The following is a 14596-nucleotide window of genomic DNA, read 5'->3' on the forward strand; positions in this document are numbered from 1 at the left end:
AGCTTATTATAAGACCTAAGCTGTAAATATAATAAGCCCCCTATCTCCACCTAGACAACTATCTACTATATAATTGTCTACGGGTCACTTCCGTCTGTCTGTCCTTCTGTCATGGTTATTCATTCGCTGATTGGTCTTGCCAGCTGTCTGTCATAGCTGCCGCGACCAATCAGCGACGGGCACAGTCCGGAAGAAAATGGCCGCTCCTCACTCCCCGCAGTCAGTGTCCCCGGTGATCCGCTCCATACTCCCCGCAGTGTCCCTGGCGCTCCGCTCCATGCTTCCTGCAGTCACTGTTCCCGGCGCTCTAGTCCATACTCCCCGCAGTGTCCCCGGCGCTCCGCTCCATGCTTCCCGCAGTCACTGTCCCCGGCGCCCACTCCATACTCCCCTCCGGTCACTGCTAACACAGTGTTAATGCTGGCGGTAACGGACCGCGTTATGCCTCGGGTAACGCACTTCGTTACCGCCGCTATTAACCCTGTGTGTCCCCACCCTTTTACTATTGATGCTGCCTATGCGGCATCAATAGTAAAAAAAGTAATGTTAAAAAAAGAAAAAAAAACCTGCTATACTCACCCTCCGTTGTCCGCTTGCGCCTGCCGCCATCTTCCTTTCCCAGCGATGCTTTGCGAAATTACCCAGAAGACCTAGCGGTCTCGCGAGACCGCTAAGTCATCTAGGTAATTTCGCAATGCATCCTGGGAACAGAAGATGTCAGCAGCCGCGCGCCCATCGACACAGCGCCGATGGATCCCAGGAGGCGGAGAGACGGGACGCTGAGGAGCAGTGACCAGAATGGTATGTTAAACTACAAGGGGCCCTCGGATCGTTAGGTAAGTATATGTTTATTTTTTATTTTTTAACCTGTGACATACGTGGCTGGGTAATATACTACGTGGCTGGGCAATATACTACGTGACTGGGCAATATACTATGTGGCTGGGCAATATACTATGTGGCTCTGTGCTGTATACTACGTCGCTGTGCAATATACTATGTGACTGGGCAATATACTACGTGGCTCTGTGCTGTATACTACGTCACTGTGCAATATACTACGTGACTGGGGGCCCTCGGATCGTTAGGTGAGTATATGTATATTTTTTATTTTTCAACCTGTGACATACGTGGCTGGGCAATATACTACGTGGCTGGTCAATATACTACGTGGCTCTGTGCTGTATACTACATTGCTGTGCAATATACTATGTGACTGGGCAATATATTACGTGGCTCTGTGCTGTATACTACATCGCTGTGCAATATACTATGTGACTGGGCAATATACTACGTGGCTGGGCAATATACTACGTCGCTGTGCAATATACTACGGGGCTCTGTGCTGTATACTACGTAACTGGGCAATATACTACATGGCTGTGCAATATACTACGTCACTGGGCAATATACTACATGGCTGTGCAATATACTACGTAACTGGGCAATATACTACATGGCTGTGCAATATACTACGTAACTGGGCAATATACTACATGGCTGTGCAATATACTACGTCACTGGGCAATATACTACGTGGCTCTGTGCTGTATACTATGTTGCTGTGCAATATGCTACGTGGTTGTGCAATATACTACGTGGTTGTGCAATATACTACGTGGCTGTGCAATATGCTACGTGGCTGGGCAATATACTACGTGACTGCGCAATATACTACGTGACTGGGCAATATACTACGTGGCTGGGCAATATACTACGTGACTGCGCAATATACTACGTGGCTGGGCAATATACTACGTGACTGGGCACTATACTACGTGGCTGGGCAATATACTACGTGACTGCGCAATATACTACGTGACTGGGCACTATACTACGTGGCTGGGCAATATACTACGTGGCTGGGCAATATACTACGTGGGTGGGCAATATACTACGTGACTGGGCACTATACTACGTGGCTGGGCAATATACTACGTGGCTGGGCAATATACTACGTGGCTGGGCAATATACTACGTGACTGCGCAATATACTACGTGTCTGGGCAATATACTACGTGGCTGGGCAATATACTACGTGACTGCGCAATATACTACGTGACTGGGCAATATACTACGTGACTGCGCAATATACTACGTGGCTGGGCAATATACTACGTGGCTGGGCAATATACTACGTGACTGCGCAATATACTACGTGTCTGGGCAATATACTACGTGGCTGGGCAATATACTACGTGACTGGACAATATACTACGTAACTGCGCAATATACTACGTGGCTGGGCAATATACTACGTGGCTGGGCAATATACTACGTGGCTGGGCAATATACTATGTGACTGCGCAATATACTACGTGACTGGGCAATATGCTACGTGGTTGTGCAATATACTATGTGGCTGTGCAATATACTATGTGGCTGTGCAATATACTACGTGGTTGGGCAATATACTACGTGACTGGGCAATATACTAAGTGGCTGGGCAACATACTACGTGGCTGGGCAATATACTACGTGGCTGGGCAATATACTACGTGGCTGGGCAATATACTACGTGGCTGGGCAATATACTATGTGACTGCGCAATATACTACGTGTCTGGGCAATATACTACGTGGCTGGGCAATATACTACGTGACTGCGCAATACACTACGTGACTGGGCAATATACTACGTGACTGCGCAATATACTACGTGACTGGGCAATAATACGTGGTTGTGCAATATACTATGTGGCTGGGCAATATACTATGTGGCTGGGCAATATACTACGTGGCTGGGCAATATACTACGTGGCTGGGCAATATACTACGTGACTGCGCAATATACTACGTGACTGGGCAATATGCTACGTGGTTGTGCAATATACTACGTGGCTGGGCAATATACTATGTGGCTGGGCAATATACTACGTGGCTGGGCAATATACTACGTGGCTGGGCAATATATAGTACGTGGCTGGCCAATATACTACGTGGCTGGGCAATATACTACGTGGCTGGGCAATATACTACGTGACTGCGCAATATACTACGTGACTGGGCACTATACTACGTGGCTGGGCAATATACTACGTGACTGCGCAATATACTACGTGACTGGGCACTATACTACGTGGCTGGGCAATATACTATGTGGCTGGGCAATATACTACGTGGCTGGGCAATATACTACGTGACTGCGCAATACACTACGTGTCTGGGCAATATACTACGTGACTGCGCAATATACTACGTGTCTGGGCAATATACTACGTGGCTGGGCAATATACTACGTGACTGGGCAATATACTACGTGGCTGGGCAATATACTACGTGGCTGGGCAATATACTACGTGGCTGGGCAATATGCTACGTGGTTGTGCAATATACTATGTGGCTGGGCAATATACTACATGGCTGGGCAATATACTACGTGGCTGGGCAATTTACTACGTGGCTGGCCAATATACTACGTGGCTGGCCAATATACTACGTGGCTGGGCAATATACTACGTGACTGCGCAATATACTACGTGGCTGGGCAATATACTACGTGGCTGGGCAATATACTACGTGACTGGGCAATATACTACGTGGCTGGGCAATATACTACGTGGCTGGCCAATATACTACGTGGCTGGGCACTATACTACGTGGCTGGGCAATATACTACGTGGCTGGGCAATATACTACGTGGCTGGCCAATATACTACGTGGCTGGCCAATATACTACGTGGCTGGGCAATATACTACGTGACTGCGCAATATACTACGTGACTGGGCACTATACTACGTGGTTGTGCAATATACTACGTGACTGGGCACTATACTACGTGGCTGGGCAATATACTACGTGGCTGGCCAATATACTACGTGGCTGGGCAATATACTACGTGACTGCGCAATATACTATGTGACTGGGCACTATACTACGTGGCTGGGCAATATACTACGTGACTGCGCAATATACTACGTGACTGGGCACTATACTACGTGGCTGGGCAATATACTACGTGGCTGGGCAATATACTACGTGGCTGGGCAATATACTACGTGACTGCGCAATATACTACGTGTCTGGGCAATATACTACGTGACTGCGCAATATACTACGTGTCTGGGCAATATACTACGTGGCTGGCCAATATACTATGTGGCTGGCCAATATACTACGTGGCTGGGCAATATACTACGTGACTGCGCAATATACTACGTGACTGGGCACTATACTACGTGGTTGTGCAATATACTACGTGACTGGGCACTATACTACGTGGCTGGCCAATATACTACGTGGCTGGGCAATATACTACGTGACTGCGCAATATACTACGTGACTGGGCACTATACTACGTGGCTGGGCAATATACTACGTGACTGCGCAATATACTACGTGACTGCGCAATATACTACGTGGCTGGGCAATATACTACGTGACTGGGCAATATACTACGTGACTGGGCAATATACTACGTGGCTGGGCAATATACTACGTGGCTGGGCAATATACTACGTGGCTGGGCAATATGCTACGTGGTTGTGCAATATACTATGTGGCTGGGCAATATACTACGTGACTGGGCAATATGCTACGTGGTTGTGCAATATACTACGTGACTGGGCACTATACTACGTGGCTGGGCAATATACTACGTGGCTGGCCAATATACTACGTGGCTGGGCAATATACTACGTGACTGCGCAATATACTACGTGACTGGGCACTATACTACGTGGCTGGGCAATATACTACGTGACTGCGCAATATACTACGTGACTGGGCACTATACTACGTGGCTGGGCAATATACTACGTGGCTGGGCAATATACTATGTGGCTGGGCAATATACTACGTGACTGCGCAATACACTACGTGTCTGGGCAATATACTACGTGACTGCGCAATATACTACGTGTCTGGGCAATATACTACGTGGCTGGGCAATATACTACGTGACTGGGCAATATACTACGTGGCTGGGCAATATACTACGTGGCTGGGCAATATGCTACGTGGTTGTGCAATATACTACGTGGCTGGGCAATATACTACGTGGATGGGCAATATACTACGTGACTGGGCAATATGCTACGTGGTTGTGCAATATACTACGTGACTGGGCACTATACTACGTGGCTGGGCAATATACTACGTGGCTGGCCAATATACTACGTGGCTGGGCAATATACTACGTGACTGCGCAATATACTACGTGACTGGGCACTATACTACGTGGCTGGGCAATATACTACGTGACTGCGCAATATACTACGTGACTGGGCACTATACTACGTGGCTGGGCAATATACTACGTGACTGCGCAATATACTACGTGACTGGGCACTATACTACGTGGCTGGGCAATATACTACGTGGTTGTGCAATATACTACGTGACTGGGCACTATACTACGTGGCTGGGCAATATACTATGTGGCTGGCCAATATACTACGTGGCTGGGCAATATACTACGTGACTGCGCAATATACTACGTGACTGGGCACTATACTACGTGGCTGGGCAATATACTACGTGACTGCGCAATATACTACGTGACTGGGCACTATACTACGTGGCTGGGCAATATACTACGTGGCTGGGCAATATACTACGTGGCTGGGCAATATACTACGTGACTGCGCAATATACTACGTGGCTGGGCAATATACTACGTGGCTGGGCAATATACTACGTGACTGGGCAATATACTACGTGGCTGGGCAATATACTACGTGGCTGGCCAATATACTACGTGGCTGGCCAATATACTACTTGACTGCGCAATATACTACGTGACTGGGCACTATACTACGTGGTTGTGCAATATACTACGTGACTGGGCACTATACTACGTGGCTGGGCAATATACTACGTGGCTGGCCAAAATACTACGTGGCTGGGCAATATACTACGTGACTGCGCAATATACTACGTGACTGGGCACTATACTACGTGGCTGGGCAATATACTACGTGACTGCGCAATATACTATGTGACTGGGAACTATACTACGTGGCTGGGCAATATACTACGTGACTGCGCAATATACTACGTGACTGGGCACTATACTACGTGGCTGGGCAATATACTACGTGGCTGGGCAATATACTACGTGGCTGGGCAATATACTACGTGACTGCGCAATATACTACGTGTCTGGGCAATATACTACGTGACTGCGCAATATACTACGTGTCTGGGCAATATACTACGTGGCTGGGCAATATACTACGTGACTGGGCAATATACTACGTGACTGGGCAATATACTACGTGACTGGGCACTATACTACAGTGGGGCAAAAAAGTATTTAGTCAGTCAGCAATAGTGCAAGTTCCACCACTTAAAAAGATGAGAGGCGTCTGTAATTTACATCATAGGTAGACCTCAACTATGGGAGACAAACTGAGAAAAAAAAATCCAGAAAATCACATTGTCTGTTTTTTTAACAATCTATTTGCATATTATGGTGGAAATAAGTATTTGGTCAGAAACAAACAATCAAGATTTCTGGCTCTCACAGACCTGTAACTTCTTCTTTAAGAGTCTCCTCTTTCCTCCACTCATTACCTGTAGTAATGGCACCTGTTTAAACTTGTTATCAGTATAAAAATACACCTGTGCACACCCTCAAACAGTCTGACTCCAAACTCCACTATGGTGAAGACCAAAGAGCTGTCAAAGGACACCAGAAACAAAATTGTAGCCCTGCACCAGGCTGGGAAGACTGAATCTGCAATAGCCAACCAGCTTGGAGTGAAGAAATCAACAGTGGGAGCAATAATTAGAAAATGGAAGACATACAAGACCACTGATAATCTCCCTTGATCTGGGGCTCCACGCAAAATCCCACCCCGTGGGGTCAGAATGATCACAAGAATGGTGAGCAAAAATCGCAGAACCACGCGGGGGGACCTAGTGAATGAACTGCAGAGAGCTGGGACCAATGTAACAAGGCCTACCATAAGTAACACACTACGCCACCATGGACTCAGATCCTGCAGTGTCAGACGTGTCCCACTGCTTAAGCCAGTACATGTCCGGGCCCGTCTGAAGTTTGCTAGAGAGCATTTGGATGATCCAGAGGAGTTTTGGGAGAATGTCCTATGGTCTGATGAAACCAAACTGGAACTGTTTGGTAGAAACACAACTTGTCGTGTTTGGAGGAAAAAGAATACTGAGTTGCATCCATCAAACACCATACCTACTGTAAAGCATGGTGGTGGAAACATCATGCTTTGGGGCTGTTTCTCTGCAAAGGGGCCAGGACGACTGATCCGGGTACATGAAAGAATGAATGGGGCCATGTATTGTGAGATTTTGAGTGCAAACCTCCTTCCATCAGCAAGGGCATTGAAGATGAAACGTGGCTGGGTCTTTCAACATGACAATGATCCAAAGCACACCGCCAGGGCAACGAAGGAGTGGCTTCGTAAGAAGCATTGCAAGGTCCTGGAGTGGCCTAGCCAGTCTCCAGATCTCAACCCTATAGAAAACCTTTGGAGGGAGTTGAAAGTCCGTGTTGCCAAGCGAAAAGCCAAAAACATCACTGCTCTAGAGGAGATCTGCATGGAGGAATGTGCCAACATACCAACAACAGTGTGTGGCAACCTTGTGAAGACTTACAGAAAACGTTTGACCTCTGTCATTGCCAACAAAGGATATATTACAAAGTATTGAGATGAAATTTTGTTTCTGACCAAATACTTATTTTCCACCATAATATGCAAATAAAATGTAAAAAAAAAACAGACAATTTGATTTTCTGGATTTTTTTTCTCAGTTTGTCTCCCATAGTTGAGGTCTACCTATGATGTAAATTACAGACGCCTCTCATCTTTTTAAGTGGTGGAACTTGCACTATTGCTGACTGACTAAATACTTTTTTGGCCCACTGTACGTGGCTGGGCAATATACTATGTGGCTGGGCAATATACTACGTGGCTAGCCAATATACTACGTGGCTGGGCAATATACTACGTGGCTGGGCAATATACTACGTGGCTGGGCAATATACTACGTGGCTGGGCAATATACTACGTGACTGGGCAATATACTACGTGGCTGGGCAATATACTACGTGGCTGGCCAATATACTACGTGGCTGGGCAATATACTACGTGACTGCGCAATATACTACGTGACTGGGCACTATACTACGTGGTTGTGCAATATACTACGTGACTGGGCACTATACTATGTGGCTGGGCAATATACTATGTGGCTGGCCAATATACTACGTGGCTGGGCAATATACTACGTGACTGCGCAATATACTACGTGACTGGGCACTATACTACGTGGCTGGGCAATATACTACGTGGCTGCGCAATATACTACGTGACTGGGCACTATACTACGTGGCTGGGCAATATACTACGTGGCTGGGCAATATACTACGTGGCTGGGCAATATACTACGTGACTGCGCAATATACTACGTGTCTGGGCAATATACTACGTGACTGCGCAATATACTACGTGTCTGGGCAATATACTACGTGGCTGGGCAATATACTACGTGACTGGGCAATATACTACGTGACTGGGCAATATACTATGTGGCTGGGCAATATACTACGTGGCTGGGCAATATACTACGTGGCTGGGCAATATGCTACGTGGTTGTGCAATATACTACGTGGCTGGGCAATATACTACGTGGCTGGGCAAAATACTACGTGACTGGGCAATATGCTACGTGGTTGTGCAATATACTACGTGACTGGGCACTATACTACGTGGCTGGGCAATATACTACGTGGCTGGCCAATATACTACGTGGCTGGGCAATATACTACGTGACTGCGCAATATACTACGTGACTGGGCACTATACTACGTGGCTGGGCAATATACTACGTGACTGCGCAATATACTACGTGACTGGGCACTATACTACGTGGCTGGGCAATATACTACGTGACTGCACAATATACTATGTGACTGGGAACTATACTACGTGGCTGGGCAATATACTACGTGGCTGGGCAATATACTACGTGGCTGGGCAATATACTACGTGACTGCGCAATATACTACGTGTCTGGGCAATATACTACGTGACTGCGCAATATACTACGTGTCTGGGCAATATACTACGTGGCTGGGCAATACACTACGTGACTGGGCAATATACTACGTGACTGGGCAATATACTATGTGGCTGGGCAATATACTACATGGCTGGGCAATATACTACGTGGCTGGGCAATATACTATGTGGCTGGCCAATATACTACGTGGCTGGGCAATATACTACGTGACTGCGCAATATACTACGTGGCTGGGCAATATACTACGTGGCTGGGCAATATACTACGTGACTGGGCAATATACTACGTGGCTGGGCAATATACTACGTGGCTGGCCAAAATACTACGTGGCTGGGCAATATACTACGTGACTGCGCAATATACTATGTGACTGGGCACTATACTACGTGGCTGGGCAATATACTACGTGACTGCGCAATATACTACGTGACTGGGCACTATACTACGTGACTGGGCACTATACTGCGTGGCTGGGCAATATACTACGTGGCTGGGCAATATACTACGTGACTGCGCAATATACTACGTGTCTGGGCAATATACTACGTGACTGCGGAATATACTACGTGTCTGGGCAATATACTACGTGGCTGGGCAATATACTACGTGACTGGGCAATATACTACGTGACTGGGCAATATACTATGAGGCTGGGCAATATACTACGTGGCTGGGCAATATACTACGTGACTGGGCAATATGCTACGTGGTTGTGCAATATACTACGTGACTGGGCAATATGCTACGTGGTTGTGCAATATACTATGTGGCTGTGCAATATACTATGTGGCTGGGCAATATACTATGTGGCTGGGCAATATACTACGTGACTGGGCAATATACTAAGTGGCTGGGCAATATACTACGTGGCTGGGCAATATACTACGTGGCTGGGCAATATACTAAGTGGCTGGGCAATATACTACGTGGCTGCGCAATATACTACGTGGCTGGACAATATACTACGTGGCTGGGCAATATACTACGTGGCTGGGCAATATACTACGTGACTGGGCAATATACTACGTGGCTGGCCAATATACTACGTGGCTGGGCAATATACTACGTGGCTGGGCAATATACTACGTGGCTGGGCAATATACTACGTGACTGCGCAATATACTACGTGGCTGGGCAATATACTACGTGGCTGGGCAATATACTTTGTGACTGGGCAATATACTCCGTAGCTGGGCAATATACTACGTGGCTGGCCAATATACTACGTGGCTGGGCAATATACTACGTGGCTGCGCAATATACTACGTGACTGGGCACTATACTACGTGGCTGGGCAATATACTATGTGGCTGGGCAATATACTACGTGGCTGGCCAATATACTACGTGGCTGGGCAATATACTACGTGACTGCGCAATATACTACGTGGCTGGGCAATATACTACGTGGCTGGCCAATATACTACGTGGCTGGGCAATATACTACGTGACTGCGCAATATACTACGTGACTGGGCACTATACTACGTGGTTGTGCAATATACTACGTGACTGGGCACTATACTACGTGGCTGGGCAATATACTACGTGGCTGGCCAATATACTACGTGGCTGGGCAATATACTACGTGACTGCGCAATATACTATGTGGCTGGGCAATATACTACGTGGCTGGGCAATATACTACGTGACTGCGCAATATACTGCGTGTCTGGGCAATATACTACGTGGCTGGGCAATATACTACGTGACTGGGCAATATACTACGTGACTGGGCAATATACTACGTGGCTGGGCAATATACTACGTGACTGGGCAATATACTACGTGGCTGGGCAATATACTACGTGGCTGGGCAATATAGTACGTGACTGCGCAATATACTACGTGTCTGGGCAATATACTACGTGGCTGGGCAATATACTACGTGGCTGGGCAATATACTACGTGACTGGGCAATATACTACGTGGCTGGGCAATATACTATGTGGCTGGGCAATATACTACGTGGCTGGGCAATATACTACGTGACTGCGCAATATACTACGTGACTGGGCAGTATGCTACTTGGTTGTGCAATATACTATGTGGCTGTGCAATATACTATGTGGCTGGGCAATATACTATGTGGCTGGGCAATATACTACGTGGCTTGGCAATATACTACGTGGCTGGGCAATATACTACGTGACTGCGCAATATACTACGTGACTGGGCAATATACTACGTGACTGGGCAATATACTACGTGGCTGGGCAATATACTACGTGGCTGGGCAATATACTACGTAGACATGAATATTCTAGAATACGAATACCCGATGCGTTTTAGAATCGGGCCACCATCTAGTTAGATAGCAGGCCCCCTACAGCGACACCCATCCCATTCCGCACCCTAACTCTGCTCCCACTCTCACCCTCATTCACCCCACTCCCACAGTAACATACTAATATCATGTGCAGAGTCTTGTGCTTTATTTAAAAGAACGAACATTCCACTTCCACAGCAGCCCTTGCATTTATGAAAATGTCCGTCCTGAGTGACTCCTGTCCGTCAGTGTGACTTTGTCCAGGGACCAGGTGGCTGGCCGGGCACTATCTTGGGCTCTGTCCTGGCACAATAAGAGATGCTGCTGCTGACTAGGACCTGAGAAGAGTGTGGACCAATAGGAGCAGACCTGGGGCGGAGCTATCTGCAGCACTGCCAGCCTGTCAAGATACTATCAGGTTAGCAGCGCTCCAGCTCCAGCCCTCACCATGCGCTCGCAGTGAGACTCTGCTATTGGCTGCAGCCTGCTCTGCAGCGTGCAGAGTCTCCATCTGTGTGGAGACCAGGCAGCAGCGCGTCCCCATGTCTGGACTGTCCGAGAGTAGGGTTGAGCGAAACGGGTCGAACATGTTCAAAAGTCGCCGACTTTTGGCGAAGTCGAGTTTCATGAAACCCGATCCGACCCCTGTGCGTGGTCGGCCATGCGGTACGCGACTTTCGCGCCAAAGTCGCGTTTCAATGACGCGAAAAGCGCCATTTCTCAGCCAATGAAGGTAAACGCAGAGTGTGGGCAGCGTGATGACATAGGTCCTGGTCCCCACCATCTTAGAGAAGGGCATTGCAGTGATTGGCTTGCTGTCTGCGGCGTCACAGGGGCTATAAAGGGGAGTTCCCGCCGACCGCCATGTTACTGCTGCTGATCTGAGCTTAGGGAGAGGTTGCTGCCGCTTCGTCAGAAGCAGGGATAGCGTTAGGCAGGGTCCATTAACCACCAAACCGCTTGTGCTGTAGCGATTTCTTCTGCCCAACACCACCTTCGGTGTGCAGGGACAGTGGAAGCTCCTTTTTTTTTTTTTTTTTCCTCAGCGCTGTAGCTCATTGGGCTGCCCTAGAAGGCTCCCTGATAGCTGCATTGCTGTGTGTACGCCGCTGTGCAAAGCAACTGCTTTTTTCAAAGCACAAATCCTCTTGTTCCTTCCTTTCTGCACAGCTATCTTGTTTGTTTGTCCACACTTTTTATTTAATTTGTGCATCAGTCCACTCCTTATTGCTGCTTGCCATACCTGGCTGAGATTACTGCAGGGAGATAGTAATTGAAGGACAGTTCCTTTTTTTTTTTTTTTTTTTGTGGGAGATTAAGATTGACATTTCTGCTAGAGTGCCATCTCTGTCTGTGTCATCTCTCACTCAGTGGGCCATAGAAAGCCTATTTATTTTTTTGCTTGATTTGGGTTCCAAAATCTACCAGAAAAAATCACAACATCAATCAGTGGGAGAAAAATATTGGCCTCAGGGCTTGTGTGCCACTCCTTACTCCTGTGTGTGCCATCTCTCACTCAGTGGGCCATAGAAAGCCTATTAATTTTTTTGCTTGATTTGGGTTTTAAATTCTACCTGAAAAAATCAATAAATCAATCAGTGGGAGATTAATATTGGCCTTTGGGCTTGTGTGCCAGTCCTAAGCGTGCCATCTCTCTCTCTCAGATAGTGGGCCATAGAAAGCCTATTTTTTTATTATTTTATTGGGTTTATAAATTTTCCCTGGAAAAAAAAAAAAAGTGGGAGATTAATATTGGCCTCTGGGCTTGTGTGCCAGTCCTGAGCGTGCCATCTCTCTCACAAATAGTGGGCCATAGAAAGCCTATTTATTTTTTTGGTTGATTTGGGTTCATAATTCTACCTGAAAAAATCAATCAATCAATCAGTGGGAGATTAATATTGGCCTTTGGGCTTGTGTGCCAGTCCTAAGCGTGCCATCTCTCTCTCTCTCAGATAGTGGGCCATAGAAAGCCTATTTATTATTATTTTTTTTATTGGGTTTATAAATTTTCCCTGGAAAAAAAAAAAAGTGGGAGATTAATATTGGCCTCTGGGCTTGTGTGCCAGTCCTGAGCGTGCCATCTCTCTCACAAATAGTGGGCCATAGAAAGCCTATTTATTTTTTGGGTTGATTTGGGTTCCTAATTCTACCTGAAAAAATCAATCAATCAATCAGTGGGAGAAAAATATTGGCCTCAGGGCTTGTGTGCCTCTCCTTACTCCTGTGTGTGCCATCTCTCACTCAGTGGGCCATAGAAAGCCTATTAATTTTTTTGCTTGATTTGGGTTCCAAAATCTACCTGAAAAAAATCACTAAATCAATCAGTGGGAGATTAATATTGGCCTCTGGGCTTGTGTGCCACTCCTGACTCCTGTGTGCGTCATCTGTCACTCAGTGGGCCCTAGAAAGCCTATTTTTTGTTTTATTTGTTTTCTAAATTCTCCCTGAAACAATCATTTTATTTTCTTTGGTTTCTAAATTATTCCTGAAAAAAAACATTTTTTTGGTATTTTTTTTTCTCTCAAGTCTCCCTGAAAAAAAAAAAAAAAAAAAAATCTGTGGGAGATTCATATTGCCCCTTCTGCTTGTGTGCCAGTCTTGACTCCTGGGTGTGCCATCTCTCTCTCTCTCCCCAATTGTGGGCCATAGAAAGCCTATTAATTTTTTTGCTTGATTTGTGTTCCAAAATCTACCGAAAAAAATTACTAAATCAATCAGTGGGAGATTAATATTGGCCTCTGGGCTTGTGTGCCACTCCTGACTCCTGTGTGCGTCATCTGTCACTCAGTGGGCCCTAGAAAGCCTATTTTTTGTTTTATTTGTTTTCTAAATTCTCCCTGAAACAATCATTTTATTTTCTTTGGTTTCTAAATTATTCCTGAAAAAAATCATTATTTTGGTATTTTTTTTTCTCTCAAGTCTCCCTGAAAAAAAAAAAAAAAAAAAAATCTGTGGGAGATTCATATTGCCCCTTCTGCTTGTGTGCCAGTCTTGACTCCTGGGTGTGCCATCTCTCTCTCTCTCCCCAATTGTGGGCCATAGAAAGCCTATTAATTTTTTTGCTTGATTTGGGTTCCAAAATCTACCAAAAAAAATAACTAAATCAATCGGTGGGAGATTAATATTGGCCTCTGGGCTTGTGTGCCACTCCTGACTCCTGTGTGCGTCCTCTCTCACTCAGTGGGCCCTACAAAGCCTTTTTTTTTTTTTTTTTCCTAAATTCTCCCTGAAACAATCATTTCATTTTATTTGTTTTATAAATTCTTCTGTAAAAAATAATTTTTTTTTAATTTTTTTTTTTTCTGAAGTCTCCCTTTTAAAAAAAACAA

This window comes from Ranitomeya imitator, chromosome 1 (assembly GCF_032444005.1).
Source record: "Ranitomeya imitator isolate aRanImi1 chromosome 1, aRanImi1.pri, whole genome shotgun sequence".
Classification (NCBI taxonomy): domain Eukaryota; kingdom Metazoa; phylum Chordata; class Amphibia; order Anura; family Dendrobatidae; genus Ranitomeya; species Ranitomeya imitator.